We start from the raw sequence: 19,102 nt of genomic DNA on the forward strand, positions 1-19,102 counted from the left end.
TTGAATCAGAATTTCATGGTGTCAACAAATCCCCAAAAAGTTGGGACAAGGCCATTTTCACCACTGTGTGGCATCTCCCCTTCTTCTTACAGCACTCAACAGACGTCTGGGGACCGAGGAGACCAGTTTCTCAAGTTTAGAAATAGGAATGCTCTCCCATTCTTGTCTAATACAGGCCTCTAACTGTTCAATCGTCTTGGGCCTTCTTTGTTGCACCTTCCTCTTTATGATGCGCCAAATGTTCTCTATAGGTGAAAGATCTGGACTGCAGACTGGCCATTTCAGTACCCGGATCCTTCTCCTACGCAGCCATGATGTTGTGATGCAGAATGTGGTCTGGCATTATCTTGTTGAAAAATGCAGGGTCTTCCCTGAAAGAGATGACGTCTGGATGGGAGCATATGTTGTTCTAGAACCTGAATATATTTTTCTGCATTGATGGTTCCTTTCCAGACATGCAAGCTGCCCATGCCACACGCACTCATGCAACCCCATACCATCAGAGATGCAGGCTTCTGAACTGAGCGTTGATAACAACTTGGGTTGTCCTTGTCCTCTTTGGTCCGGATGACATGGCGTCCCAGATTTCCAAAAAGAACTTCGAATCGTGAATCGTCTGACCACAGAACAGTCTTCCATTTTGCCACACTCCATTTTAAATGATCCCTGGCCCAGTGAAAACGCCTGAGCTTGTGGATCTTGCTTAGAAATGGCTTCTTCTTTGCACTGTAGAGTTTCAGCTGGCAACGGCGGATGGCACGGTGGATTGTGTTCACTGACAATGGTTTCTGGAAGTATTCCTGAGCCCATTCTGTGATTTCCTTTACAGTAGCATTCCTGTTTGTGGTGCAGTGTCGTTTAAGGGCCCGGAGATCACGGGCATACAGTATGGTTTTACGGCCTTGACCCTTACGCACAGAGATTGTTCCAGATTCTCTGAATCTTCGGATGATGTTATGCACAGTTGATGATGATAGATACAAAGTCTTTGCAATTTTTCGCTGGGTAACACCTTTCTGATATTGCTCCACTATCTTTCTGCGCAACATTGTGGGAATTGGTGATCCTCTACCCATCTTGGCTTCTGAGAGACACTGCCACTCTGAGAAGCTCTTTTTATACCCAATCATGTTGCCAATTGACCTAATTAGTGTTAATTGGTCTTCCAGCTCTTCGTTATGCTCAAATTTACTTTTTCCAGCCTCTTATTGCTACTTGTCCCAACTTTTTGGGGATTTGTTGACACCGTGAAAATTGGAATCAACGTATTTTTCCTTTAAAATGATACATTTACTCGGATTAAACGTTTGATCTCTCATCTACGTTCTATTACAATAAAATATTGACATTTGCCATCTCCACATCATTGCATTCAGTTTTTATTCACAATTTGTTTAGTGTCCCAACTTTTTTGGAATCCGGTTTGTAAAAAAAACACCCATTTTGGGAAAAAATTTGCAGCCTTTGCTGTATCTGTCAGTGTGAAATACATGCGTTAGATACTGCTGTTATAATCATATTTAGGACCTAACCTGGGTAAGGTATTTTAACAACTATATTAACTGATGCCTAACTAGGCCAACTAGTTAGGCATCAGATACTGCTGTTATCTTCTGTTATTAAAAAAACACCCATTTTGGGCCAAATACTAAATTTACAGCCTTTGCTGCATCTGTCAGTTTGAAATACACGCGTTAGAAACTACTGTTATCTTCTGTTATTAAAAAAAACACCCATTTTGGGCAAGATCCTAAATTTGCGGTGAATAAAGAGAGCGTCGAATAAGGGACGGTCAAGTTGCTGCTGGTGGAGCTCCTGTTGCAGGGAGAGGACATTGTCGATCTGTGCCAGCTACACGCACAAGTGAAACACCTTCCTCAGGAGCGTGTAGGTGACAGAAACCTTCAGCTTTATTTGGTCCTGGCCTAATGCGGCTCTACGAATGGTGAGGCCAGAACAAGTACAGGCAATAGTAGATTGGGTTGCTGACAGTGCCTCCAGGAATTCAAGAGGGGCCTGGATGTATTTCTGGAGCGTAATAATATTACAGGCTATAGCTACTAGAGAGGGGTCGAGGATCCAGGGAGTTAGTCTGATTGCCTGATTGGAGTCGGGAAGGAATTTTTTATTCCCCTAAAGTAGGGAAAATTGGCTTCTACCTCACAGTTTTTTTTTTTTACTTCCTCTGGATCAACCTGCAGGATAACAGGCCGAACTGGATGGACAAATGTCTTTTTTCGGCCTTATGTACTATGTTACAATGTTACTATGTTACTATTGTCTCCCACCCAGTCTCCTGCTGAAAGATCAGAGTTAGCACCTCCAGCTGATGTCCATCAGTCTTTCACCTCACCCCCTTGCAAATCAGCCAAGCAGTCTGAGCCCCAAGTCATGCAGCAGTCTCTTCTGCTTTTTGATGACTTTGCTAGCAGGGTTTCTCAGGGCCATTCGCATAGCCCTGCCCCAGAAGTGGAAGAGATTGAGTGCACCGATGCCCAACCACTTATGTTTCAAGATGAGTACATGGAAGGACCATCACAGCATGTCTCGGATGATGACGAAACACAGGTGCCAACTGCTGTGGCTTTCGAAAGTGTGCAGACCGACAAGGAGGGCAGGGGTGAAGACTGGGTGGAAGATGATGTGGAGGACGATGAGGTCCTCGACCCCACATGGAATCAAGGTCATGCAAATGACCTGTGTAGTTCGGAGGAAGAGGCGGTGGTCGCACACAGCCACCAACACAGCAGAAAAGGGAGCAGGGTGCAAAAGCGGAGCGGCCGTCCCCTAGACAGTACGCCTGCTACTGCCCAACGCAGCAAGGGACCGAGCACACCAAAGCCAGCTCCAGGGAGTTCCCTGGCGTGGCAGTTCTTCAGACAATGTGCTGACAAGACACAAGTGGTTTGCACGCTGTGCAATCAAAGCCTGAAGTGAGGCATAAACGTTCTCAACCTGAGCACAACATGCATGACCAGGCATCTAAGTGTAAAGCATGAGCTGCAGTGGAGTAGACACCTCAAAAACCAAGAAAGGTCTCACCACCACCTGGGTCACCAAGCATCTCCACAATGTCCCATGGAAGCGTTCAGCTCTCCATCTCCCAAACACTGGAGCGGAAGAGGAAGTACCCCCCTACCCACCCGCGATCCCTGGCCCTGAATGGCAGCATTTCAAAATTACTGGCCTTTGAAATGCTGTCATTTCGTCTGGTGGAGACGGAAAGTTTTATAAGCCTTATGGCGGTGGCTGTCCCACAGTACGTCATGCCCAGCCGCCACTACTTTTCCAGGCTAGCCATCCCTTCCCTGCACAACCAAGTGGGGGACAAAATCAGGTGTGCACCTAACTACAGATACGTGGACCAGTAAGCACGGTCAGGGACGTTATATCTCCCTAACAGCACACTGGGTAAATGCAGTGGCGGCTGGGCCTGAGGCGGATCGCATGTCCTTCCACCACTGAGGTTTGCAGGGCGCTTCAGTTTGCTCCTATTGCTTCCTCCTCCTACTCCGCTTCCTCATCCTCTACCGGCTCCTCATCCGGTCAGTGTAACACCTTCACCACCATCTTCAGCACAGCCAGGGGTAAACGACAGCAGGCAGTTTTTAAATTTATCTGAGGCGGATAGCAGTTTGGCGCATGTCCTTCCACCACTGAGGATTGCAGGGCGCTTCAGTTTGCTCCTGTTGCTTCCTCCTCCTACTCCGCTTCCTCATCCTCTACCGGCTCCTCATCCGGTGAGCGTAACACCTTCACCACCAACTTCAGCACAGCCAGGGGTAAACGACAGCAGGCAGTTTTAAAATTTATCTGTTTGGGGGACAAACCCCACACAGCTGTTTCGAGTACTCCACCAACATGGCCAGTGCCGATAACACCGTTCTCAGCGTTACTATGCCACTTCTATGCCTCCTTGAAAAAACGCTGCTGGCGATGATGGAAGAGGATGTGGCACAGGAGGAGGAGGAGGAAGAGGGATCATTTCATAGGGTTTCCAGCCAGTCATTAACAAGTGGCTCTGAGGGTGGGTTCCTGCACCCACAAACGGCAGGTACACAATTGTCCAGCCAGGGCACAGTTCTGGAGGATGATGAGGTGGAGGATGAGGAGGAGATGGAGGAGGAGGAACCCTGTTCACAGCAGGGTGGCACCCAAACCAGGTCATGGCCATCACTGGTGCATGGCTGGGGGGATACAGAGGACACAGACGATACACATCCCACAGAGGACAGCTTGTCGTTGCCTCTGGGCAGCCTGGCACACATGAGCGATTACATGCTGCAGTGTCTCCGCAACGACTGCCGAGTTGCCCATATAATAACTTGTGCTGATTACTGGGTGGCCATGCTGCTGGATCCCCATTACAAGGACAACGTTCCGTCCTTAATTCCGTCACTGGAGCATGATCGTAAGATGCGCGAGTACAAGCGTACGCTAGTAGATGCGCTGCTGGTGGCATTCCCTCCTGACAGCGGGGCCACAGTGGAAGCACAAGGCGAAGGCAGAGGAGGAGGAAGAGTTCGCCAACGCAGCTGGGGCACCACCAGCACCTCAGAAGGCAGGGTTAGCATGGCCGAAATGTGGAAAAGCTTTGTCAGCACGCCACAACAACCAGCACCACCAGCTAATATGGAACGTCTTAGCAGGAGGCAGCATTTCACCAACATGGTGGAGCAGTATGTGTGCACACGCCTACACGTACTGACTGATGGGTCTGCCCCCTTCAACTTCTGGGTCTCCAAATTGGGCACATGGCCTGAGCTTGCCCTTTACGCCTTGGAGGTGCTGGCCTGCCCTGCAGCCAGTGTAATATCTGAACGTGTGTTTAGCATGGAAGGGGGCGTTATCACAGACAAGCGCAGCTGCCTGTCCACAGCCAATGTGGACAAGCTCACGTTCATTAAAATGAACCAGGCATGGATCCCACAGGACTTGTCCATACCTTGTGCAGAATAGACATGTATACCGGCCTTACCCAGCCATTGTTATACTACAGCGCAATTGCTCATTGTTGTATTTTTGATATTTCCCACTCTTTTGGGGTGTACCCTAATTTAAAAAATAAAATAAAATTTAAACCAAAAACCGGTGTTGGCTACCTCGTCGTCCTCCACCGCCGCTTCCACCTACAACGCTACATCTACCGCCTTCTCAACCTCCTACTCCATATGGACCTCCACCTCATACATCAAGATTTTTTTTTTTTATTTGTATGTATTTTATTTTATGTCATTTCACTAATTTGTCTGTTACATTTTCGGGTGAAATTCACCAATTTTTGGCTGTGATATACCCCTGCTCTACCTAGTAGACAGGTAAACAAATTTCACTAAATTGTCTGTTACATTTTCGGGTGAAATTCACCAATTCTTGGCTGTGATATACCCCTGCTCTACCCAGTAGACAGGTAAACAAATTTTACTAATTTGTCTGTTACATTTTCGGTTGAAATTCACCAATTTTTGGCTGTGATATACCCCTGCTCTACCTAGTAGACAGGTTAATAAATTTCACTAATTTTTCTGTTACACTGTTGGGTGACATTTTACCATTTGTGCTGTGAATAAACCCCGGCTCTGCATAGGTGACAGGGACCGAAATTTTTCTAAATCATCTGTTCCATTGGTGGGTGACATTAACCCATTTCTGGCGATGAAAAACCCCTGCTCTGCATAGGTGACAAGGACTTAAATTTCTAAAATTCGTCTTTAATTGGCCCTTTCATTCGATCCTTCTGCTTTAATAACTTGTCCCACATTTCAGCTTGATCACATTGCAGCCATTGACCTCCCTTGGATGTGGTCTCCCTTTCTCACACTCCCTCTCTGGCGTGGAGCCATTTGCAGCCCTCTAGGCCTTTCCATGACTATTTTAGAGCCATTTTAGAGCTCAAAAGTTCGGGTCCCCATTGACTTCAATGGGGTTCAGGTTCGGAGTCATGTTCGGGTCAAGTCTGGGTCCCAAACTCGAACTTTTTTGTGAAGTTCGGCCGAACTCTTCGAACCCGAACATCCAGGTGTCCGCTCAAATCTATTTGTTACATTACAGCCTTAAGGTCAATGTTTTGTTAATCTGAATTTTATGTGATGGATCAGAACACAATAGTCTAAGTTGATGAAGTAAAATGAGAAAAATATGTAAATAAAACTATTTTTTAGAAATAGAAAACAGAAAATTGGCATGTGCGTATGTATTCACCCCCTTTGTTAGGAAGCCCATAAAAAGCTCTGATGCAACTAATTACCTTCAGAAGTTGCATAATTAGTGAAATGATGTCCACCTGTGTGCAATCTGAGTATCACATGATCTGTCATTACATAGACACACCTTTTTTAATTACATATACACACCTTTTTTGAAAGGCCCCAGAGGTTGCAACACCTAAGCAAGAGGCATCACTAACCACAAGTAAGGGACAATGTTGTTGAGGTCAGGGTTAGGTTATAAAAAAAATATCCAAATCTCTGATGATCCCCAGGAGCACCATCAAATCTATCATAACCAAATGGAAAGAACATGGCAAACCTGCCAAGAGACGGCCGCCCACCAAAACTCACAGACCGTACAAGGAGCGCATTAATCAGAGAGGCAGCACAGAGACCTAAGGTAACCCTGGAGGAGCTGTAGAGTTCCACAGCAGACACTGGAGTATCTGTACATAAGATGACAATAAGCTGTAAGCTCCATAGAGTTTGGCTTTATGGCAGAGTAACCAGAAGAAAGCCATTACTTTCAGCTAAAAACAAAAAGGCACGTTGTGAGTTTGCGAAAAGGCATGTGGGAGACTCCCAAAATGTATGGAGGAAGGTACTCTGGTCTGATGCAGTGGCATTGCTAGGGCTGGTGTCACCCGGTGCGGTAGAAAATGGTGTCACCCCCCCCGAAGCAATAATTTTTTAGCCATATATGGGGGCTATGGGGGTGCTACTGCCGTAGGGGGGCATCCGTTAGCTCAGCAGACCCCCCCAAAGCTTAGAGCCCCAGCACCCCCTTTCCCCCTTGCTGGCAGCAGCTCACCTAGGTCAAGTGCACTCCACTTTCGCTCGCTGGCTGACCGAGACACCAAATGCTGTTCAATTTCTTCTGGTGACAGCTTCTTTGTGGTCATTGTGTTCTGACCTGTGCGGACGAGTCACATAGGGGTCGTCCATCAAGCTCCGCCCTGCCTCTGCGGCACTGCTGACGTCCCTTCACGTCCTTCACTGTGCCTGCTGACCGACCCAAGCGGTAACGTGGGGAGGGGGGGTTGGATAGTAAACAGACCGCTGACGTGGGGGGGCTAAGCAGATGGCCTAGTGCCGGCAGCCTATCAGAGGAACAGGGAAGGGACACGCCTCTCCCTCCCCTGCCCCGCTGCAGCATCCATCTGTATCGCTGTCCTGAGGACGGCGATACAGAAGACTATGGAGATGAGCGCTTCCACAATGGAAGCGCTCATCTCCCTGTGCCCTGCCGCAGCCGCCATCAGACTGGTGTCACCCCATCACTGGTGTCACCCGGTGCGGCCCGCACCCCTCGCACCCCCCTCGCAACACCACTGGTCTGATGAGACTAAAACTGAACTTTTCGGCCATCAAAGAAAACGCTATGTCTGGCGCAAACCCAACAAATCACATCACCCAAAGAACACCATCCCCACAGTGAAACATGGTGGTGGCAGCATCATGCTGTGGGGATGTTTTTCAGCAGCCGGGACTGGGAAACTGGTCAGAGTTTAGGGAAAGATGGATGGTGCTAAATACAGAGATATTTGCAATGCCCTGCAAGGGGGCATTACCATTCTTTTTGCCCCTTCACTATCTATTATGGTTCACCCAATGTCACCATGTGTATTCATCTCATATCCTGCATATGTATATATTTATTTCCTATGCAACTGTAATGTAAGATGTAATTACTAGTTTCCCTGGAGAGGAACCTCCTAGTTCCTTTTCAGCCCTCTTTAAAGAGGGAGGAGTTAGATAGTGAAGGTCAGTCTAGCCTTCCCCTCCTAGGGGAGAGGTTGTGTGTCCGGCTCATTCTCCGCTGGGGAATGAAGAAGACCTTGCCTGTAAGTTGTAAATGGTTGCATGTCCCCTCCTGGGCTTGCATTAGCTAAAAGCCAAGCTAAGAGAGCTTGAAGTCAGGAAGAAGCATTTCCTGAATGAGGACAGGTAAAGACAAAGCTACAGATAAAGATAAAGAAAGAGACAGACTACAGAAAGCTAAGTTGCAGCAGAAAAGGAAAATGTTCCTATTTAATCCAGCCAGTATAGCAGAGCTGAGAGAGTTCATATGTAGTAGGCTGAGATTGTTTGCCTGCCAAAAGTTAAGCCAAAGTCTGCTGAGAACCAAGATAAAGCCGGAAGATTGTCTTTGATGCAAGTTTATCCAAGTAAAGTTACTGTTCCACGTTATACAAAGTCTGAACACAATTATTCCTTTATCATCCAAGTTAGTCACCCCTTTTGCACTGCTTCAGGTGACCATGTCTGGGATCCAAGAATATCCAGGTAGGAGCACCGTGACACATGCTTATAACATATACAGGGACATTGTAGGTCACCCTACACCACTCTGACATTCCTACATCTGTGTACCAACACCACTATACTTAAAGGCGATTCTAAGTCCTCGTTGCTTCAATGCAACTGGCGTCACGACAACTTGCTCTAACAGAGGGACATATATCGTAAAAATCTCTTAAAGGGTAAGGGATACCCCAGACGCTGGCAACTGCCCGCTGCATCCCATTTGGCGTCACAAGCAAAAAGTCTTATAACGTCTTAAAGGGACCCCTGGCAGTACCCCTGTCCGTTGCATTATTTGGCATCATGACCAGGATTCGGACAACGCTAATCTGTGTGCCATACTATTCTAAAGCCTACAAAAGTTATTGTGTGTGTCCTTATACTAAAGAACAGTATTTGGACATTGCCAATCTGTGTGCCTATGATTTGCCTAGCCTATTGGATTTACAAATATACAGTTGAAAATGACTTTAATGCATTTACTGCAGAGCGACCAGTGCAAAACGCTGTGCGACGGCGCCCGAGGGGTTAAATCGCCATTTTTACATGCAATGGCGCAGCATTTTCTTCATGCCCAGAAGCAGGAAACTAAACTAACGCCCCCAGCCAGAGCGGGAAACTCTTGCCCAGCCCATCGGGAGAGATGTTACGGTATGACAAGGGAGGGAGAAAGTCACTCCCCTAAAGCCCCTACTTCACTTCCTCCCTGTGCCCGCACCAGCAAAAGTAACATGTCGCGTCAGAGACCACGCCTTAGCCCAGGGACCTGGTTTTTGAAAGAAGAACTGGGAGCATGGTGTGGTTCTCGGTAGAGCGGGGGTCCAGTTTCATCCAGGATAGCAAGACCGGGCGGGCCCGCCACAGCCTCTACAAAGAGGACACTGTTGAATATACCCCTATGGAGTCCCTTCAAGGTCCCTTTGCAGTTGCAGTAGTCTGTCCGGAGAAACTTCTGGTCCCGTTATTAGCCCCCGAGGTATGGCCGGACGACCCAACTGTTACACCCCAAGTTCGCTGTTTACAGGAGTCAGAAGATGGTGTGCTCTGCTAACTGGAGTGTCCTCAACCGCAGCCCCTCATCCCTGGATTACTGCCACTACCAACCTGTCAAGTGGACTGTGTATCCACTTTTGCAGGCTCCTTTAAGCCTAAGACCGTCTACCAGCTGCCCTGGAAGATGGCTGCCGCCCCGGAGGATCGTCTGCCAGCGCCTCTGCAACCTGAGGTCTCTGACCCATTCCAAATGGCCGGAGCATCCGCTCCCATTAAACAAAAGGTAGTGGCCCAGGTCCGGAGCGTGACCACCTGGTCATTACCAGATCTAGCCACAGAAGGCCAGTAGAGCTCCACCACACAAGCGCGCCTGGATTACCGGAGGCAGGACCATCCTCTAATGTCGTTTTCAAGATCAAGCAGCGAGAAAAACGTGCAGTCCCTCCTCTAAGGAGCTGGATTATCTTCATCACCTATAAAGAACAATGACTTTGGGATCCACTCCGTGGACTACTCCTGACGGGTAAGGGCCTGTTACCGGTTACAGGTTGCCCCCGTTCTGCCCTCACCTGGAAGGTCATGTTTAGAAAGGACTCCCCCCATCTACCCAAAAATAATAATCGGTTGTCGTTTAATTGCTCAAAATTTTTACGTTTTTCCTCCCTTTTCAGGTTATTTGGGAGCCTCTTTACCAAACGGTTCTCATAACCTGTGCAGCATTAACTAAATGGACTCTAAAGTGATTCATTGCACTATTTTACTGCATTAAAAATGTGCCTTCATTCAATATTTTGTTGTGCTTTTCCAAAGGTATATAGAAATATCAAAATATCCTAATTATAGTAGAGTTGATATATAATAGGCCATGTGTGTTACATTCACCATTGTGTATGTATTTTAAAGTATGCCGAAAGAGGTTCATGGAAAGGACACAGGTCTATAATTTTTTTCTGTAGATGTACCAGTCTAAGAAGAGTTATTCTTGTCTCCTTATAGATTTATGACTGAGATAAGGATAGCCACATCTGGTACTAATTATTCCTACGGTGTAATGTCTATTGATGAAGCACAAAATCTGTGATGTATATATATGTATAATAAACAATTAGTTTTAGTATCAGATAATCAATAGGACATATGTATTTTATTACATATCTATGGTACTATATAATTGGATATTATGAAGGACGTCAATGCATTTATTATCTTATATATTTCTCACTAGGAACGTATACACTCCTAAAGCATGGTGAGAAATATTTTAAGTGTAAAATTTTGTTAGTAAGAGTGTTATTTTAACTAACAATCAATCAACCGTTGGAGTAACAGAGGAGACGCATCTCTGTAAGAGTAATGACTGGGATAAAACAATACCAGGGTTCTCTCTATATAGGAAAGGGGGAGGGGTGGCCCTCTATGTGAAAGATAGCATAAAATCTAATTTAATACAAGTTAGTGAGACCAATTTAGAGTCAGTTTGGGTTACGTTGCAGCTTGATAATCATAAGGTAACTCGTGTAGGTGTGATATATAGACCACCTGGCAAAGTTAAAGAATTAGATGATCTACTAGTTGAGGAACTACCTAAAATGACATTGAAAGGGGAAGTTATCATTATTGGCAGGGATCGAGTCGAGGGGGAACGCGTGGGAACGGCGTTCCTGCACTTTTTTCATGGCAGGAACGCCGTTCCCTTTCAGCATGGTCTGTGTGCGGCGGGGCAGGCAGTGTGCGGCGGCGGGGCAGGCACTGAGATGAGCGCTTCCATTGTGGAAGCGAAGCGCTCATCTCCATGGTGATCTGTTTCTGTTTATATCGCTGTCCTCAGGACAGCGATACAAACAGAAGGCTGCGGAGGAGCAGGGCAGGGAGGTGTGTCCCTTTCCTGTTCCTCTGATAGGCTGCCGGCACTATTAGGACGGCAGCCTACAGAGGCCGGCGTAGGCGGCGCGATGACGTCATCGCGCCGCCGGCCTGAGCCGTACAGCGCTGGAGTCAGGACACAGGCTGGAAGAGGCCTGCATCGCATCGCTCCAAAGAGGTAAGTATAAGTGTTCATTTATTTATTTTTTTAACTATATTATACTGGCACATGATTGGGGAATTTGGGGGGGGGGGGGCCCTGGTATTATACTGGGCTGGCATATGATTGGGGAATTTGGGGGACCCTGGAATTACTGGCACAGATTGGGGGGGGTGTCTGGTATTACTGGCACATGATTGGGGGGGTCTGGTATTACTGGCACATGATTGGGGGGGTCTGGTATTACTGGAACATGATTGGGGGGTCTGGTATTATACTGGCACATGATTGGGGAATTTGGGGGGTCTGGTATTACTGGCACATGATTGGGGGGGTCTGGTATTACTGGCACGTGATTGAGGGGTCTGGTATTATACTGGCACATGATTGGGGAATTTGGGGGGGTCTGGTATTACTGGCACATGATTGGGGGGGTCTGGTATTACTGGCACGTGATTGAGGGGGGTCTGGTATTATTGGCACATGATTGGGGGTCTGGTATTACTGGCACATGATTGGGGGTCTGGTATTACTGGCACATGATTGGGAGGGGCTGTTATTACTGGCACATGATTGGGGGGGCTGTTATTACTGGCTGATAAGAGGCACTGGGGGGCTGATGAGAGGCACTGGGGCTCTTATCTGAGGTCTGATTGGGGGTCATTCTTATTGGGGTCTGAGCTGAGGTGTGATCTGAGGTCTTATTAACATTGGGGATCTTATTGGGGCTGTTAGCTGAGGTCTGATTAACATTGGGGGTCGGATTGGTGGTCTGACCTGAGGTGTAATGAAAAATATTATTTTCTTATTGTGCCCACTTCCAGCCCGCAGCCCAGCTGCCCAGAGCACTGATCCGGAGCAGCTTGGAGAAAAAAGGCCTCACAGTCACACACTCCTTCTGCTCTGCCAAGCCTGTCAGCACCCCTTATATATAAGTAAATTATATATAAGGGGAGTTTTTGTTTTGTTCTGATCACAATGTGTACATTTGGCTCAGTCCGCAGCGACACAAACTACAGCATGCTAGATTTTCTGTGCTTTTTTTTTTCTTCAGCTACACGTAGCTTTCAAAAGGCCATTCACATGTATTGTATTTTAAAGGGGTTTTCCCATCTCAGACAATGGGGGCATATCGCTAGGATATGCCCCCATTGTCTGATAGGTGCGGGTCCCTATATATATTTGTTTATTTCATGTTAATTTTGCAGTTGTTTGTGTAAACTGGCACTTTACAATAAATGTTGCACTGAATTTTCAGCGAAATATATATTTTTTTGGGGGGGGGGGGGGGAGTTTGCAGTGGATCTTGGGTGAGTTCCCACACTTTTTTTCCCAGGACTTGACCCCTGATTATGGGAGACTTTAATCTTCCTGATGTAAACTGGAAAACCAAAATATCTAGTTCTGCCAGGAGTACAGATATTCTAAATTCCCTACTGGGATTATCTCTACAGCAAGTAGTTGAGGAGCCAACCCGGAAGGAGGCCATTTTAGATTTAGTATTCACAAATGGGAATTTGGTATCTGATATTACTGTAGGGGAAAGCTTGGGATCTAGTGATCACCAGTCACACCACACAAAAACATGTTTTAGATTTTAGAATAACCAACTTTTCTAAAATTAGATTAGTGGTATACGAGTCCCTATCAGATTGGAACAGAGTCCAGGAGAAATAAGACTACTTAAAAGTGGCACTATTGAAGGCAACAGATAATTGCATTAGGCTTGTCAGTAAAAGCAAAAAAAGGAAGAGACCACTGTGGCTCTATAAAGTATTGACTTTAGGGGGTGAATAGTTACGCACATTGACTTTTTCTGTCATTTTGTCCATTTTGTTGTTTGCTTCACAATAAAATAAAAAACATCTTCAAAGTTGTGGGCATGTTCTGTAAATTAAATGATGCAAATCCTCAAACAATCCATGTTAATTCTGGGTTGTGAGGCACCAAAGCACGAAAAAAGTGAAGGGGGGTGAATACTTTTGCAAGGCACTGTACATAATCTTCTTCACAGTGGCCCCCAGCAGTAATAATGTTCCCCATAGTGATAGTGGCTCTCAATGCCAAAAATGCCATTGAGCTGTACGTTGAAAAAAAAAATTCACTTCATTCACTCCAAAGGCAGTCGATCCTCTGTTGATGCTGAAGGACCTGCATACCCAGAGTGATGGAATCACCATGCACTCCCAGGAGATCCTTCAGCATCAAGAGAGGACCGACTGCCTTGCGTGTGCAAGTGTATAGGCAGCGGATGTTGCCATTACACCTAGGGGCTCTGCTCTCTCTGCAACTGCCGTGCCCTCTCCACTTTGACAGGGCCAGGCAGTGAAAATATAATCATGCCTGGCCCTGTCAATCAAAGTGCAGAGGGCGCGACAGTTGCAAAGAAAGCGGAGCCTCTAGGTGTGAAGGCATTACCCTTGTTACTCCTAGAGGCTCATTTACATTGTTTTTTAGCAATGTGGGCATACAGTACATGAACATGGGACCAACACAGATGTCTTCAGCTGTCAAGCGCACATGTAAGAGGCCAGCTAGTTTCATAGGCAAGAATCTGCTGACAGATGCCCTTTAAATAAATGAGACATTCCAGTTAAGCGGTTTTCCAGAATCAGGCAATATTTGCCCATGCGGGGGGTGTAAAATAGCCAATCATTGGACTCAGCACTGTTCTTGATTTTGGAGCGCTGTTTTTCTGTTTTTACACAGCACTGATAACAACAGCTGCTGCAAAATGTTGGTAGGAGGATTGAATTTGGCAGCTGAACAACACCATGCATGCTCCATCAGACATGACTGGGTGCACTACCCAAGCCCAAAATGTAATAAAAAGTGTGACGCAATGCTTCTTACTAGACGGGGATTTACAAGGTTACATAAATATTTTATGAGGTTCTCTCTAGATTTATGGGAAAGCCTTGATCCACATGTTGTTACCAGCATGTTTAGGTGATTTCAAATTATATTAAATTAGACATGTCTCACGCAAAAACTATTTTACATTTCTAGGTAAGGACTCAGGAGAAATACTACAATAGATGCGTTTTACTATACCGTATTGAACACCTGCACCTTTTATATATGTTGTTTAACTCTATAAAAATGGAAAATAAAGAATTTACAAAAAAAAAAATAACTATGTTAACAGTTTATTGGCAAGGTGAAGGAGTTTTACTATTAGTGTGCAGAATATGCATTTCTAAGAGTTTCAATAATGACTTTTACTATCAATATATATATATATATATATATATATATATATATATATATGTGTGTGTGTGTGTGTGTGTGTGTGTAAAATCTGTATATATACAGAAAGATAGATTGATGATAGATAGTACTTTTACTGTATATACACCCTGTACAGAATTATTAGGCAAATGAGTATTTTGACCACATCATCCTCTTTATGCATGTTGTCTTACTCCAAGCTGTATAGGCTCGAAAGCCTACTACCAATTAAGCATATTAGGTGATGTGCATCTCTGTAATGAGAAGGGGTGTGGTCTAATGACATCAACACCCTATATCAGGTGTGCATAATTATTAGGCAACTTCCTTTCCTTTGGCAAAATGGGTCAAAAGAAGGACTTGACTGGCTCAGAAAAGTCAAAAATAGTGAGATATCTTGCAGAGGGATGCAGCACTCTTAAAATTGCAAAGCTTCTGAAGCGTGATCATCGAACAATCAAGCGTTTCATTCAAAATAGTCAACAGGGTCGCAAGAAGCGTGTGGAAAAACCAAGGCGCAAAATAACTGCCCATGAACTGAGAAAAGTCAAGCGTGCAGCTGCCAAGATGCCACTTGCCACCAGTTTGGCCATATTTCACAGCTGCAACATCACTGGAGTGCCCAAAAGCACAAGGTGTGCAATACTCAGAGACATGGCCAAGGTAAGAAAGGCTGAAAGACGACCACCACTGAACAAGACACAAGCTGAAACGTCAAGACTGGTCCAAGAAATATCTCAAGACTGATTTTTCTAAGGTTTTATGGACTGATGAAATGAGAGTGAGTCTTGATGGGCCAGATGGATGGGCCCGTGGCTGGATTGGTAAAGGGCAGAGAGCTCCAGTCCGACTCAGACGCCAGCAAGGTGGAGGTGGAGTACTGGTTTGGGCTGGTATCATCAAAGATGAGCTTGTGGGGCCTTTTCGGTTTGAGGATGGAGTCAAGCTCAACTCCCAGTCCTACTGCCAGTTTCTGGAAGACACCTTCTTCAAGCAGTGTTACAGGAAGAAGTCTGCATCCTTCAAGAAAAACATGATTTTCATGCAGGACAATGCTCCATCACACGCGTCCAAGTACTCCACAGCGTGGCTGGCAAGAAAGGGTATAAAACAAGAAAATCTAATGACATGGCCTCCTTGTTCACCTGATCTGAAGCCCCATTGAGAACCTGTGGTCCATCATCAAATGTGAGATTTACAAGGAGGGAAAACAGTACACCTCTCTGAACAGTGTCTGTGAGGCTGTGGTTGCTGCTGCACGCAATGTTGATGGTGAACAGATCAAAACACTGACAGAATCCATGGATGGCAGGCTTTTGAGTGTCCTTGCAAAGAAAGGTGGCTATATTGGTCACTGATTTGTTTTTGTTTTGTTTTTGAATGTCAGAAATGTATATTTGTGAATGTTGAGATGTTATATTGGTTTCACTGGTAAAAATAAATAATTGAAATGGGTATATATTTGTTTTTTGTTAAGTTGCCTAATTATTATGCACAGTAATAGTCACCTGCACACACAGATATCCCCCTAAAATAGCTAAAACTAAAAACAAACTAAAAACTACTTCCAAAAATATTCAGCTTTGATATTAATGAGTTTTTTGGGTTCATTGAGAACATGGTTGTTGTTCAATAATAAAATTAATCCTCAAAAATACAACTTGCCTAATAATTCTGCACTCCCTGTATAAAACATATTGGAGCAGATTTACTAATGAAAATCTAATGAATCTAATGAAATGCTGCAGGTTTTTTTTTCTTTCCGCAATTTATGCCAAAAAACTGCCACATTTACTAACCATTTTACCCACTTTTCCAAGCATTTTCTGCCTCGTCCAACAAGGTGTGTGGCTTCAACAGAAAAGGGCATATCCATCATTTGTGGATATGGTTCTGTGCATGGGGCCTAATGCGGTAGCATGAACTGTAAATTTCAGCCCTGAGCAACTGCAGTGAGCCCTTGAGGAACTGGAGCAGCGGATGGCAGTGGTAGTGGCTCTGACTATAAGATATGTCACAGTGGTTTCCCTCAGGGTCTGTGCATTGAGTGCATTGAGAGGAGGGTGCACCTTTTCTTCCCTCAGGGCACTTCCTGTAGTTGGGGTTCCTGCTTGATGCTAGTTTGGGGTGCCCTTGATGTTGGTGGTTGTATGGGTGCCTCCTGAGAGGTGTAGTAGCGCAATGGCCAGTCAGGAAAACGGGCCAGAAGTAGAAGAATAATCAGTAAAGAGTAATCTTTTTACTTGAGTGCAAAATAGGAGTTATACAGTAGTACATTCAGCAATAATTTGTACACAGTGCAAATCCTTTTCCCTGATGCCGAGGTATGGAGGCTGGCAAAGTGGCAAATAATGGCACTCTTGGAATTGGATATTGCTAAATTGTCTCTCTCTGGAATCTCTGGCTAGCAACTGTAATCGGAAAATTATGGCTGTAGGGTCCACTTCCGGATACAGGTCTTAGAGGCACATCTGACCAGGACGTGGTTAAGTGTGACAATTGTCTTACCTGTAGTCCCTCACAACCAGTTTGGGGGTAAGGGGAGGATGGCAAACCTGAGTAGATGGGGAACAAGCAGTGTAACTAGTTTGAGGGTGGGGAGAGGATGGAGAGCTTGGGGAGATGGGAGAATGAGCAATGTGTCTGGTTTGGGGGGGTTGGTAAATTTGAGAGATGGAGGAAGGAACGCTGTGACTAGTTTGGGGGGATCTGAACTTGGGGAGAAGGGAGAACGAGCACTGTGACTTGTTTGAAGGTGGGGAGAGGATGGTGATCTTGGGGAGATGGGAGAAAAAGCAGTGTGACCAGTTTGGGGGTGAGGGAGGTTGGTGAATTTGAGGAGATGGGGGAACGAGCACTGTGACTAGTTTGGGGTAGGGCATGCATGTAATTGCTGGGGGGTTTATAAGGAGCCAATTTTCTAACTACTTTGAGGGGGAGGACATTGGAGGGGGGTGGTGATCCTGCATTTGATTGTTGGAGGGATGATGGGGAGCAAGCTTTCTGACTATTTGGAAGATGGAGGGGATGGTGAGTCAGAATGTGATTCTTGAGGGGGAAGGGGTTATGAGAGAATGTGGTCCTGAATGTAACCGGAGGGTGGATTTGGGGAGGCTGGTTATGATGTGAAACCAGCTTTCTGACTACTTTCAGGGAAGGGAAAGGGGGTGTTGAGCCTGAAAATGATTTCTGGGGAGATAGGGAACAAGCTCTATGACTATTCTAGGGGTGGGGTGGGGATGGTGAGTCTAAATGTGATTACTCTGTGTGTGTGGGAGTAAGCTCTAATTGTTGTTATTGTGGGATTGACCAGTATATGGGGCACCAGGGTATGGCTTACAATGGTGGGGGAGGGCAGCCCTCAGTCAGTTAAGATGAGTGAGGGCTGTTCTCCCTCACTGCCAGTAAGTGTCCCCCACTGTTGGTATGGTTGGAGGTGCCTCACACATTAGGCAGGTTGAGAGGAGCAGTGATATGCTTTATTATATTTCCTAGAAGGCAATTTTTCTAAAAAGTTGGAAACCTCTTTAAACCGTGCAAGTCAGGCAGTGTTGTTGAAAATTTTGGGTTGTAGCTGTCAAAAACCTGGTTTATATCACATGTTTGTGTTATATGACTTTCCGGTATGGCATGGTACTGTACATGAAGCGATTCAGCTCCGATTTTTATTTTTTTTGGCAAACTGAACAAAAAAGATTGACGACCCATGCTCTAAGTGGTTACACAGAGGAAGGGGGCTCTCTGTCTTAAGCCATTACCCCCTTGTATATGCGACCACAGATTGCCAATGGGTTTCTTTGGCAGCTAAGAATGGCCTCCAAGTCTGACAGCTATAATACGCTGCAACACAGGAGTGCCGTGTACTGTATTATATGACCAGTCTTGTAGATGTTCAAGTGGCAAAGAAAGGAGAGGTGCACCATGGGTTTGGTTGGCAACAGTAAGTGCTTTATACAGGATACAAACAAACCAGAGTTATTAGTTTACATGGTGAAAACAGGTCAGGAGAGTCCAAACTGAAACAAAAGTATGGGTAAAATGTACATGAGGTAAGCAACTGCACGATAATATCCGTTAAAAACCATAGTAATCCTGAAAAGCCCCTTTAAACTCACTGAGGTAGATTTATTAATCTTATCTAGGCTGTCTAGACTTGCACCAGATTTATTAAGGTTAGGGTTGAGCGAACCCGAACTGTAAAGTTCGGGTTCGTACCGAACATTAGGATTTTTGGACCCCGGACCCGAACCCGAACATTTCTGTAAAAGTTCGGGTTTGGGTTTGGGTTCGGTGTTCGGCGCTTTCTTGGCACTTTTTGAAAGGCTGCACAGCGGCCAATCAA

The sequence above is a fragment of the Bufo bufo genome, chromosome 2 (assembly GCF_905171765.1).
Source record: "Bufo bufo chromosome 2, aBufBuf1.1, whole genome shotgun sequence".
Classification (NCBI taxonomy): domain Eukaryota; kingdom Metazoa; phylum Chordata; class Amphibia; order Anura; family Bufonidae; genus Bufo; species Bufo bufo.